Below are 13,693 nucleotides of genomic sequence, written 5' to 3'. Positions count from 1 at the left end.
TAGAAGTCTGTTTAATGTGAAAACAAGGTGATATCTAATTAGCACACAGGTAAGGAATTAAGAAAATCTTTATTTAAGGGTGAAGATGTTTCTCACAAAATCGTTGCCCCAATGCATCATTGAAATTCAAGCTGGAAAGATGATTTTAATATATCACTTGTACATTTTGTATTGCTCTTCTGGTGACAATGTAGTTTGTTTTTGTCAATTACCCTTTTAATAATAGGGTAAAGAAAATTAAGTGGATTTTTTAAAGAAAACTATACTGTCAATATACTATTAAAACAAATTAAAATGGTAAAAGTTATTGTACTTTAAGTAAAAATAAAAGAGCAAAAATATCAATCCCAGTTTTGATTACTTTAATTAACAAAAAAAATGCATATAGCAGAGGATAGTTTCAATCTGCCTACCTCTGGGTAATGGGCCCAGCATGCTTCCATTGCAGTACTCTGCTGCACATGTAAGTGCAAGAGATCCTGAAGCACTCACTCATCATGGGAAAGTACCAATGTGTTTCTTCATTGGTTGATGGAAGAAACATCTTACAAAAACTCTCCAGATTATTGACTTTTTAAAGTTTTTCTAGGAAACGTTCTAGATGTATGCTTATTAGCCTTTGTCAGTATGTACTTTTTGCAAAGTGTCTCTGTGGCGCAATCGGTTAGTGTGTCCGACTATTTACCAAAAGGTTGGTGGTTCAATCCCACCCAGGGACGTAATTGACCTTGTTTTCAGATTTTGGTGATCTTTAAGTAGACAAGTCAAAATTTCAAACCCCCTGTTATGGTGTAGGGTACCTGGCCTTCTCTGATGTAATCAGAGTTAGATTTGATTCATTGATTTTATAAAAACAGCTAGGAAGCACAATTTAGCAGTGGGTTGCAGAGAAAAAGAAATATGCTGGCAAAAAAAATCCAATTGAGTGATTAAACAGCTCTTCATTTTCTGGCTTTATTTTTATGCTAACAAATTTGTTCTCTGAAAAGTGTCCACAAAGCCAAGTCTCTGATTAACACCTTTGTAGGGATGGTTTTTCACCTATTACTAAATTAAACTTGCTTCATTGGAAAGGCAGCAAGATGCATCCTCATTTCAATGTCTACTGAAATAATACAGGTTGACACCAGGAAACATTAACGCCACTGCATCCTTGCTGCTTTCTCATGTAGAAGTCTGTTTAATGTGAAAACAAGGTGATATCTAATTAGCACACAGGTAAGGAATTAAGAAAATCTTTATTTAAGGGTGAAGATGTTTCTCACAAAATCGTTGCCCCAATGCATCATTGAAATTCAAGCTGGAAAGATGATTTTAATATATCACTTGTACATTTTGTATTGCTCTTCTGGTGACAATGCAGTTTGTTTTTGTCAATTACCCTTTTAATAATAGGGTAAAGAAAATTAAGTGGATTTTTTAAAGAAAACTATACTGTCAATATACTATTAAAACAAATTAAAATGGTAAAAGTTATTGTACTTTAAGTAAAAATAAAAGAGCAAAAATATCAATCCCAGTTTTGATTACTTTAATTAACAAAAAAAATGCATATAGCAGAGGATAGTTTCAATCTGCCTACCTCTGGGTAATGGGCCCAGCATGCTTCCATTGCAGTACTCTGCTGCACATGTAAGTGCAAGAGATCCTGAAGCACTCACTCATCATGGGAAAGTACCTATGTGTTTCTTCATTGGTTGATGGAAGAAACATCTTACAAAAACTCTCCAGATTATTGACTTTTTAAAGTTTTTCTAGGAAACGTTCTAGATGTATGCTTATTAGCCTTTGTCAGTATGTACTTTTTTCAAAGTGTTTCTGTGGCGCAATCGGTTAGTGTGTCCGGCTACTAACCAAAAGGTTGGTGGTTCAATCCCAACCAGGGACGTAATTGACCTTGTTATCAGATTTTGGTGATCTTTAAGTAGACAAGTCAAAATTTCAAACCCCCTGTTCTGGTGTAGGGTACCTGGCCTTCTCTGATGTAATCAGAGTTAGATTTGATTCAGTGATTTTATAAAAACAGCTAGGAAGCACAATTAAGCAGTGGGTTGATAGTGGGTGACTGAAGCATGTATGAGTGGGAGATAGTGGGTGACTGAGGCCGGGGTGACTGGGAGATAGTCAGTGACTAAGGCAGGGGTGATAGGGATATAGTGGATGACTGTGGCAGGGGTGACAGGGACAGTAGGAGACTGAGGCAGGGGTGACAGGGATAGTGGGTGACTGAGGCAGGGGTGATATGGAGATAGTGGTTGACTGAGGCAGGGGTGACAGAGATAGTGGGTGACTAAAGCAGGGGTGACTGGTATAGTGGGTGACTGAGGCAGGGGTCGCAGGTATAGTGGTTAACTGAGGCAGCGGTGACTGGGAGATAGTGGGTAACTGGGGCAGGGGTGACAGGGAAAGTGTGTGACTCAGGCAGGGGTGATAGGGAGATAGTGGGCAGCAGATCACTGCCTTGCTGACAGCAGCACATCCCTGCTTTACTGACAGCAGCACATCCCTGCCTCATTGACAGCAGCACATACCTGCCTCACTTATAGCAGCACATCCCTGCCTTACTGACAGCAGCAGATCACTGCTTCACTGACAGCAACAGATCCCTGCCTCACTGGCAGCAGCAGATCCCTGCCTCTCTGGCAGCAGCAGATCCCTGCCTCTCTGGCAGCAGCAGATCCCTGCCTCACTGGCAGCAGCAGATCCCTGCCTCACTGGCAGCAGCAGATCCCTGCCTTACTGACAGCTGTATATAGGGCCTAATTCAGATATGATCTCTGCTGTGCATATTCACACAACAGGAGATCAGGTCTGAAGTGTGTGTGTGTGCTGGTGCCGCAGTGCACCGGCACATGCCAGAGATGCGATCAGCATCTCTGCCCAGTGAGCACCTCTGCCAACACATACTTATCTTGCATATGAGATCTCTTGATCATAAAGATAGTTCTCACAGGGTGAGGTTCATCCATTACATTTTAAAGTAGGAAGGTACAAATTACATATTCAAATTACATATATGTGCTGGATTCAATTGTGTTCCCCCCTTCCTTTCTCAATTGTGCCCATCAGCAGCTATTCTAATGTTGCTGCCAATGGGTGTGACACATTCATTTCTTCTGTGGGGTACACTGGACTCCACAAGGATTCACATTGGGGTGTAGAGTAGGATCTTGATCTGAGGCACCAACAGGCTCAAAGCTTTTGACTGTTCCCAAGATGCTCAGCGCCCCCTGCTCTATAACCTCGCTTCCATGAACAGGGAGCTCAGTTTGTAGTTGGTGCCTTCAGTAGTAGGCCACTTAACAGGGGGCTGCCTCAGGCAGCCTATTCTTAGCTATTAATTTTGACAAGAAAAGAAGAACTTTTTTTATAAGAATCTACAAGGGCTGCAGCAGGCTAGGTCTAATAGACATCTTTACTGCAGCTCCATCACTCCCAGCGGCGCAGTATACTCCCGTGCCCTGGTTGCTGGGTCACTGCAGCGGAGGCTCCGGTTTCTTCCTAAGGTCAGTCACACACACACCGCCCTCCGGGATCACGAGGCCGCTGATGAAAGGGAGGTAAGGGGCTTCTGTGCCCACACTATACAGAGATCCAGCGTGGCTGTAGGGGGCGGGCCGTGTGCGCACTGGCGTGGACACTGATTACTGGGCAGCTGCTCCACTAGCCACCAGGGACAGTTAAGGAGCACAGCTCTGGGGGGTTTTCTCCTATATTAACCCCATTTTGTACTACCTGCAGTGCATTGTGATAGGTAATAGAGCCTGATTCAGGTTGGATTGTAATCGCAATAAGCAATCCAACTGCAAAAATTTGCTAAGAGCATACGCATGCGCCTGCATTTTCTGTGGCACCCCGCAGATAATGCGATCACCTCTGACTGTCAATCGGTGCGGGGGGGGGGTCAGCAACAATCCATTTCAAAGTTGGAGATGGAGCGGTGCGGGGGCAGGGCTACAAAATGGGGTCGGCAACGGAGAAACAGGAGGCGTGGTCAGAGCGGCTGCATGACATCACATGCAGCCGCTGCGATCACAAAAATGGTGGCGGCTTCCTGCGCACACGTACAGTCTGCACCAACAGGAGGCTAACCCATTTTTTATGATCACGCTGAACTGCACTGAGACTGCAATTTCAGCGTGGTCAAGAAGGGAGGCGGCATGCTGGGTGGCCATGCCCTGTGATGGGTGGCCCCAGCATGCGAACCAAAGGATTGCAAATTCTGTTACTTAGCAGAATTTGCTATCCTTACTGAATTAGGCCCATTGATTACAAAATTGTAAACAATATTTGAAGTTTTTATTCAGGGACTAACACAAAAGATGCTTGGGGCTACTAACACATGGGTAAGCCACGTAAAGCTTCCCATGGGTCAGTGGCATCACAACAGGGTTGCGGCACACACCCGAGTGTCACCCGCCAAGGGGGGTGACACCAAAGTGCCGGCTCTTCTTCAGTGACAGAATATGGGTGTTTCACTGTGACATTACGTGCAACACCCAGTTTCTGTCACTGTGCAGGAGCCAGCACCACTCACACACTAGTCCCCGGGTGCAGCCCCCAACCCCCGGGATACCCGGAGCAACAAAATGGTGATTCAGGCCACGCCCCTACCTATGAGACCATGCCTCCTTTTTACCATTGCGCTGCTTATCTGCGCGCACTGCATTACAATCTCCTTCGCCACCTCTCTGGGTGTCACCAGTGATAGTGACACCTCTGCCATGCTTGTAGCAGCTGGTCCTAAGATCTACGCCTCCAGCCCTGAGTGTTTGCCCATGTGACTTGTTGATCATCATAGCGAAGCAGATGCTTACAGAAAACTGCAGGGGCTTAGATTGAAAAGAAAAACATTGATGAACCCATCATTTCAGCGACAGGGTCTGCCACACGACTGACTGAAATGACTGGTTGGTTTGTGCCCCCACCAAAAAAGAATCAATCAATCAATCAATCTCTCCTTGCACAAACTGGCTCTACAGAGGCAAGATGTCCACCTCATCATCCTCCGATTCCTCACCCCTTTCACTGTGTACATCCCCCTCCTCACAGATTATTAATTCGTCCCCACTGGAATCCACCATCTCAGATCCCTGTGTACTTTCTGGAGGCAATTGCTGGTGAATGTCTCCACGGAGGAATTGATTATAATTCATTTTGATGATCATCATCTTCTCCACATTTTCTGGAAGTAACCTCATACGCCGATTGCTGACAAGGTGAGCGGCTGCACTAAACACTCTTTTGGAGTACACACTGGAGGGAGGGCAACTTAGGTAGAATAAAGCCAGTTTGTGCAAGGGCCTCCAAATTGCCTCTTTTTCCTGCCAGTATACATACTGACGTGCCTACCTGGATGCAGTCACTCATATAATTCTCCACCATTCTTTCAAAGGTGACAGAATCATATGCAGTGACAGTAGACGACATGTCAGTAATCGTTGCCAGGTCCTTCAGTCCGGACCAGATGCCAGCACTCACTCCAGACTGCCCTGCATCACCGCCAGCGGGTGGGCTCGGAATTCTTAGCCTTTTCCTCGCACCCCCACTTGCGGGAGAATGTGAAGGAGGAGCTGTTGACGGGTCACGTTCCGCTTGACTTGACAATTTTCTCACCAGCAGGTCTTTGAACCTCTGCAGACTTGTGTCTGCCGGAAAGAGAGATACAATGTAGGTTTTAAATCTAGGATCGAGCACGGTGGCCAAAATGTAGTGCTCTGATTTCAACAGATTGAATCCTGGTTAAGTGAATTAAGGGCTCCATCCACAAGTCCCACATGCCTAGTGGAATCGCTCTGTTTTAGCTCCTCCTTCAATGTCTCCAGCTTCTTCTGCAAAAGCCTGATGAGGGGAATGACCTGACTCAGGCTGGCAGTGTCTGAACTGACTTCACGTGTGGCAAGTTCAAAGGGTTGCAGAACCTTGCACAACGTTGAAATCATTCTCCACTGCGCTTGAGTCAGGTGCATTCCCCCTCCTTTGCCTATTTAGTGGGCAGATGTATAGGCTTGAATGGCCTTTTGCTGCTCCTCCATCCTCTGAAGCATATAGAGGGTTGAATTCCACCTCGTTACCACCTCTTGCTTCAGATGATGGCAGGACAGGTTCAGGAATGTTTGGTGGTGCTCCAGTCTTCGACATGCGGTGGCTGAAGGCAGAAAGTGGCCCGCAATTCTTCGGGCCACCGACAGCATCTCTTGCACGCCCCTGTCGTTTTTTAAATAATTCTGCACCACCAAATTAAATGTATGTGCAAAACATGGGACGTGCTGGAATTTACCCAGATGTAATGCACGCACAATATTGGTGGCGTTGTCCGATGTCACAAATCCCCAGGAGAGTCCAATTGGGGTAAGCCATTCTGCGATGATGTTCCTCAGTTTCCGTAAGAGGTTGTCAGCTGTGTGCCTCTTATGGAAAGCGGTGATACAAAGCGTAGCCTGCCTTGGAACGAGTTGGCAATTGCGAGATGCTGCTACTGGTGCCGCCGCTGCTGTTCTTGCTGCGGGGGGCAATACATCTACCCAGTGGGCTGTCACAGTCATATAGTCCTGAGTCTGCCCTGCTCCACTTAACCACAGACAAGTGGACATTGGGTACAACTGCATTTTTTAGGACACTGGTGACTCTTTTTCTGAGGTCTGTGTACATTTTCGGTATCGCCTGCCTAGAGAAATGGAACCTAGAGGGTATTTGGTACCGGGGACACAGTACCTCAATCAAGTCTCTAGTTGCCTGTAAATTAACGATGGATACCGGAACCACGTTTCTCACCACCCAGGCTGACAAGACCTGAGTTATCCGCTTTGCAGCAGGATGACTGCTGTGATATTTCATCTTCCTCGCAAAGGACTGTTGGACAGTCAATTGCTTACTGGAAGTAGTACAAGTGGTCTTCCGACTTCCCCTCTGGGATGACGATCGACTCCCAGCAGCAACAACAGCAGCGCCAGCAGCAGTAGGCGTTACACTCAAGGATGCATCGGAGGAATCCCAGGCAGGAGAGGACTCGTCAGACTTGCCAGTGACATGGCCTGCAGGACTATTGGCTCTCCTGTCTAAGGAGGAAATTGACACTGAGGGAGTTGGTGGTGTGGTTTGCAGGAGCTTGGTTACAAGAGGAAGGGATTTAGTGGTCAGTGGACTGCTTCCGCTGTCATCCAAAGTTTTTGAACTTGTCACTGACTTATGATGAATGCGCTGCAGGTGTCGTATAAGGGAGGATGTTCCGAGGGTCCTTATCCCTACTTATTACAGCTTGACAAAGGCAACACACGGCTTGACACCTGTTGTCCGCATTTGTGTACAGGATGCATACCTTCATGTCCCCATTTATCCACCTCATCAGGCGTACCTCAGATTTGCGGTACAGGACTGTCATTGCCAATTTCAGACGTTGCTGTTTGGTCTCTCCATGGCCCTGAGAATTTTCACCAAGGTAATGGCGGAAATGATGGTGCTCCTGTGCAAGCAAGGTGTCACAATTATCCCGTACTTGGGCGATCTCATAAAAGCGAGATCAAGAGAGCAGTTGCTGAACAGCGTATCACTTTCACTGAAAGGGGTGAGGTTCATTCATTGCATTCTGGTTATGCTGACCGCTGTGATTTCCCCAAATGTTGGAAACTCGACTGCATTATTTGTGGTAGTGGGGGGCTGTGTTTGTGCTTTCCTCTGGTCAGCTCTGGTAAAAGTCAGATTTCTTTGTCTCAGATCTTCCTCTAGCCTTGTTCTTCTTTCGAGAGTTCCCTTGTGCTGCCTCAGTTGGATCTCCTTCACTTGACAGGGGGGTGCCCGAGCAGCGACCCTCCCCAGCTCTAGCCCAACTCCTACTTACCTGCCAGGTGAGATCCTATGATCATGTAGGTGCTTCTCCCAGGGCAAGGCTCACCCATCGCACTCTGGGTGTGCTGCCCCTATGATTTCCCCAAATGTGGGAAACTTGACTGCATAATTTGTGTTTCCCCTGGTCGGCTCTCGTATAATTCAGATGTCTTTGTCTCAGGTCTCTCTCCAACCTAGTTTGCTGTCTGTTTCCACTTCTCTTTTCTTGAGCCGCTCCCTTCTATGCCCTTGCGCACTATCCTGACTTCTCCCGTCTGCTTACTTTGTGCCTTCCAACGCACAATGCGAACTACAGGTAGTGCTGCAGGGCCCACACCCTTTTACTTGCCTTACAGAGCAGCTCTGGAGCTGTTACAGTGCCCAGCTGCTGCAAGAAATCAGCTTGAATGCTTCAGGGGCTGGGGCATAGCCAACATGAGCCCCACACCGAAGGAGGGTGGAGGTGTTTAATGCGGACTAGGGGTCATCCAAGCGCCGCAAAAGGCCGCCATGCCCTGCACGCCCCTCTTCTCTATTCATATGCAGATGAGTGTTGAAGCCAACTTTGACCCACTGCTTGGATGACATCACCATATGCAAATCCATCTGCTGCAGGCCTTCCCCCAGGAATGCTTGCACTAGTTGTTGCATTTGGTTTGTTGTTTGGGGGTGCTTCAGTATTAGGCAGCCTTCTGCCCTCCCATGTTCATCTGAAAATATGTGTTCTCCCTGCAGTTGTTGTCCCCCGATGAGAGTTCCCTTGTGCTGCCTCAGTTGAATCTCCTTTACTTGACAGAGATGTGCCTGAGCAGCGGCCCTCCCCAGCTCTATCCCAAATCATACTTATTTTGCATAGGAGATACCATGGTCAAGAAGATTGTTTTCCCAGGGTGAGGTTCATTCATTGCATTCTGGGTATGCTGACCCCTGTGATTTCCCCAAATGTGGGAAACAGGACTGCATTATTTGTGGTAGTGAGGGACTGTGTTTGTGCTTTCCTCTGGTCAGCTCTGGTAAAAGTCAGATTTCTTTGTCTCAGATCTTCCTCTAGCCTTGTTCTTCTTTCGAGAGTTCCCTTGTGCTGCCTCAGTTGGATCTCCTTCACTTGACAGGGGGTGCCCGAGCAGCGACCCTCCCCAGCTCTAGCCCAGCTCCTACTTACCTGCCAGGTGAGATACTATGATCATGAAGGTGCTTCTCCCAGGGCAAGGCTCACCCATTGCACTCTGGGTGTGCTACTCCTGCGGTTTCCCCAAATGTTGGACACTTGACTGCATAATTTGTGTTTCACCTGGTCGGCTCTCGTATAATTCAGATCTCTTTGTCTCAGGTCTCTCTCTAGCCTAATTTGCAGTCTGTTTCCACTTCTCTTTTCTTGAGTTGCTCCCTTCTATGCCCTTGCGCACTATCCTGACTTCTCCCGTCTGCTTACTTTGTGCCTTCCAACACACAATGCAAACTACAGGTAGTGCTGCAGGGCCCACACCCTTTTACTTGCCTTACAGAGCAGCTCTGGAGCTGTTACAGTGCCCAGCTGCTGCAAGAAATCAGCTTGAATGCTTCAGGGGCTGGGGCATAGCCATCATGAACCCCACACCGAAGGAGGGTGGAGGTGTTTAATGCGAACTAGGGGTCATCCAAGCACCGCAAAAGGCCGCCATGCCCTGCATGCCAATTTTATCTTTTCATATGCAGACGAGGGTTGAAGCCAACTTTGACCCACTGTTTGGATGACATCACCATATGCAAATCCATCTGCTGCAGGCCTTCCCCCAGGAATGCTTGCACTAGTTGTTGCATTTGGTTTGTTGTTTGGGGGTGCTTCAGTATTAGGCAGCCTTCTGCCCTCCCATGTTCATCTGAAAATATGTGTACCTCCTGCAGTTGTTGTCCCCAGATGAGAGTTCCCTTGTGCTGCCTCAGTTGAATCTCCTTTACTTGACAGAGATGTGCCTGAGCAGCGGCCCTCTCCAGCCCTATCCCAAATCATACTTATTTTGCATAGGAGATACCATGGTCATGAAGATTGTTCTCCCAGGGTGAGGTTCATTCATTGCATTCTGGGTATGCTGACCCCTGTTATTTTCCCAAATGTGGTAAACTTGACAGCATTATTTGTGGTAGTGGGGGACTGTGTTTGTGCTTTCCTCTGGTCAGCTCTGGTAAAAGTCAGATTTCTTTGTCTCAGATCTTCCTCTAGCCTTGTTCTTCTTTCGAGAGTTCCCTTGTGCTGCCTCAGTTGGATCTCCTTCACTTGACAGGGGGGTGCCCGAGCAGCGACCCTCCCCAGCTCTAGCCCAACTCCTACTTACCTGCTAGGTGAGATACTATGATCATGAAGGTGCTTCTCCCAGGGCAAGGCTCACCAATTGCACTCTGGGTGTGCTGCTCCTGCGATATCCCCAAATGTGGGAAACTTGACTGCATAATTTGTGTTTTCCCTGGTCGGCTCTCGTATAATTCAGATCTCTTTGTCTCATGTCTTTCTCCAGCCTAGTTTGCTGTCTGTTTACACTTCTCTTTTCTTGAGCCACTCCCTTCTATGCCCTTGCGCACTATCTTGACTTCTCCCGTCTGCTTACTTTGTGCCTTCCAACGCACAATGCGAACTACAGGTAGTGCTGCAGGGCCCACACCCTTTTAGTTGCCTTACAGGGCAGCTCTGGAGCTATAACAGTGCCCAGCTGCTGCAAGTAATCAGCTTGAATGCTTCAGGGGCTGGGGCATAGCAAACATGAGCCCCACACCGAAGTAGGGTGGAGGTGTTTAATGCGAACTAGGGGTCATCCAAGCGCCGCAAAAGGCCGCCATGCCCTGCACGCCCCTTTTCTCTTTTCATATGCAGACGAGGGTTGAAGCCAACTTTGACCCACTGCTTGGATGACATCACCATATGCAAATCCATCTGCTGCAGGCCTTCCCCCAGGAATGCTTGTACTAGTTGTTGCATTTGGTTTGTTGTTTGGGGGTGCTTCAGTATTAGGCAGCCTTCTGCCCTCCCATGTTCATCTGAAAATATGTGTTCTCCCTGCAGTTGTTGTCCCCAGATGAGAGTTCCCTTGTGCTGCCTCAGTTGAATCTCCTTTACTTGACAAGGGAGGCATTTTGGATTTTTTCTTTGGGTACCCTTACACCTGATGGTCTGAATGAGAGCATCGAACTGAACAACATTGGCAGTCTCTGAAGATTTTATCTATTGATTTACCTAATATATTATTTATTGAATATCCATTTATTGTATGTTTAATAAATAAACAAAATTATTAGAAGTAGCTATTTTGGAAACAGCTTTCCTCTTAGGATGAAACTGTATAATCCTGTTGTATGTGTTCCTTTAAAGTTCTTTAGTAAAATCCACTAGTAATGATGAACATCAGATTTCTTCCTCCATCCTCTTTTTACACTTTCTCTTGGTTCTATATATATATATATTTTTTTTTTATTTTTTTTTTCCCTCCTTCTCCCAAAAGGCCCCCCTCCCTCCCCCCCCTCCCTGTTTTAAATTTTAAAATCTTTAAATATTTAAATCTTCGAATCCTTAAATTGTCTGTTTAATATTTATTTTTTCTTCAATTCTTTTTGTTGTTTAAACAGCAATGTAGTTATTCCAGGGGTTAAAATAATGAAATATAGAAATAATATTAACAAAAATTAAAGGTAAAAATGAATTGATAGAATGATCCCATTAAAAGTAAATAAATAATATGGATGTTAAGCTGAGCGGGTTGGATTCAAACATGGGACTAGCTGCATAGAGTGCATTTGATGTTTCCCCTGCGCCACAAGAACTGCTTTAGTAGTGGCATGGATTTATGTTACCCTAAAAGGTTTTATATAAGTAAATGGGGATCCTTAGTGCTGAGTCTCTGAATTATGTATATGTGATTATAGATATGAGGTATTGATTGAAAGATTATAGGTTAATCTGTATATAGATTATATATTTTCTGTTATTTTTTAAACCACCTTGTTGCTTATTTTATTATTATTTTTAATCACCATGTTGCTTATTTTTATATTATGAAATGCCTTTATATGTGCAATTGCAATTAGAAAGTTGTTCCATATGTGAGTCATTACATGTATGCATCCAATTAGTACATGTATGTATCCAATCAACTAATTAGTAATGCTATTGGTCCGGTGCATTTTAAAAAGAGCCTGCTAGGCTGCTGATGTATCCTCTGACGAAACCGCTCTTGGATAACAGCAGAGAAACGCGTAAGGAAGGTGATTACCGGACACTCTGATTGCTGAGATATAAGCCCGTTCATGAACGAGCTACATCACGGCGGACGTCTGATGTAAAGACAGCGGTGAAGGGGAAAAAGCAATTTGAGACCGAGCAAAAGGAGGTCTCTACCCCACGGCAGGGAGAAATATCCCGACCGCGAGTGCCAATAAGATCCATCCACGGTTAACGGGGGTCGTAGCATACCGCTGTGTTTCACCAACCATCACAGCGCTCTCCCCCTGTTTTCTTTCATTACTCACGTGAGTTACATATGAACTTTAACTGCAGTAAATAATAAGAATTTACTTACCGATAATTCTATTTCTCATAGTCCGTAGTGGATGCTGGGGACTCCGTAAGGACCATGGGGAATAGCGGCTCCGCAGGAGACTGGGCACATCTAAAGAAAGCTTTAGGACTATGTGGTGTGCACTGGCTCCTCCCCCTATGACCCTCCTCCAAGCCTCAGTTAGGATACTTTGCCCGGACGAGCGTACACAATAAGGAAGGATTTTGAATCCCGGGTAAGACTCATACCAGCCACACCAATCACACCGTATAACTTGTGATCTGAACCCAGTTAACAGTATGATAACAGAGGAGCCTCTGAAAAGATGGCTCCCAACAATAATAACCCGATTTTTGTAACAATAACTATGTACAAGTATTGCAGACAATCCGCACTTGGGATGGGCGCCCAGCATCCACTACGGATTATGAGAAATAGAATTATCGGTAAGTAAATTCTTATTTTCTCTAACGTCCTAAGTGGATGCTGGGGACTCCGTAAGGACCATGGGGATTATACCAAAGCTCCCAAACGGGCGGGAGAGTGCGGATGACTCTGCAGCACCGAATGAGAGAACTCCAGGTCCTCCTCAGCCAGGGTATCAAATTTGTAGAATTTAGCAAATGTGTTTGCCCCTGACCAAGTAGCTGCTCGGCAAAGTTGTAAAGCCGAGACCCCTCGGGCAGCCGCCCAAGATGAGCCCACTTTCCTTGTGGAACGGGCTTTTACAGATTTTAGCTGTGGCAGGCCTGCCACAGAATGTGAAAGCTGAATTGTACTACAAATCCAACGAGCAATAGTCTGCTTAGAAGCAGGAGCACCCAGCTTGTTGGGTGCATACAGGATAAACAGCGAGTCAGATTTCCTGACTCCAGCCGTCCTGGAAACATATTTTCAGGGCCCTGACAACATCCAGCAACTTGGATTCCTCCAAGTCCCTAGTAGCCGCAGGCACCACAATAGGTTGGTTCAGGTGAAAACGCTGGAACCACCTTAGGGAGAAACTGAGGACGAGTCCTCAATTCCGCCCTGTCCGAATGGAAAATCAGATAAGGGCTTTTACAGGATAAAGCCGCCAATTCTGACACGCGCCTGGCCCAGGCCAAGGCCAACAGCATGACCACTTTCCATGTGAGATATTTTAACTCCACAGATTTAAGTGGTTCAAACCAATGTGACTTTTGGAACCCAAACTACATTGAGATCCCAAATTGCCACTGGAGGCACAAAAGGAGGCTGTATATGCAGTACCCCTTTTACAAACGTCTAAACTTCAGGGACTGAAGCTAGTTCTTTTTTGGAAGAAAATTGACAGGGCCGAAATCTGAACCTTAATGGACCCCAAT

At 46.2% G+C, this 13,693-nt stretch overlaps 5 non-coding genes across 5 annotated transcripts; all 5 read left to right on the top strand.

The window, feature by feature from the left end:
- Nucleotides 1-7,829: 7,829 nt before the first annotated feature.
- Nucleotides 7,830-7,992, top strand: LOC134986188 (U1 spliceosomal RNA). The gene has a single exon (XR_010192199.1). It is a non-coding gene; the product is annotated as a U1 spliceosomal RNA (small nuclear RNA).
- Nucleotides 7,993-8,663: 671 nt separating this feature from the next.
- On the top strand, nt 8,664-8,827 carry LOC134986066 (U1 spliceosomal RNA). The gene has a single exon (XR_010192095.1). It is a non-coding gene; the product is annotated as a U1 spliceosomal RNA (small nuclear RNA).
- A 151-nt stretch (nt 8,828-8,978) lies between these two features.
- Nucleotides 8,979-9,141, top strand: LOC134986174 (U1 spliceosomal RNA). The gene has a single exon (XR_010192188.1). It is a non-coding gene; the product is annotated as a U1 spliceosomal RNA (small nuclear RNA).
- Nucleotides 9,142-9,812: 671 nt separating this feature from the next.
- Nucleotides 9,813-9,976, top strand: LOC134986042 (U1 spliceosomal RNA). Its single transcript, XR_010192073.1, has one exon. It is a non-coding gene; the product is annotated as a U1 spliceosomal RNA (small nuclear RNA).
- Nucleotides 9,977-10,128: 152 nt separating this feature from the next.
- On the top strand, nt 10,129-10,291 carry LOC134986179 (U1 spliceosomal RNA). The gene has a single exon (XR_010192192.1). It is a non-coding gene; the product is annotated as a U1 spliceosomal RNA (small nuclear RNA).
- Nucleotides 10,292-13,693: the final 3,402 nt, after the last annotated feature.

This window comes from Pseudophryne corroboree, assembly GCF_028390025.1.
Source record: "Pseudophryne corroboree isolate aPseCor3 chromosome 7 unlocalized genomic scaffold, aPseCor3.hap2 SUPER_7_unloc_2, whole genome shotgun sequence".
Classification (NCBI taxonomy): domain Eukaryota; kingdom Metazoa; phylum Chordata; class Amphibia; order Anura; family Myobatrachidae; genus Pseudophryne; species Pseudophryne corroboree.
Note: the sequence above shows the minus strand (reverse complement) of the source record. Positions and strands in the feature narration are given on the sequence as shown.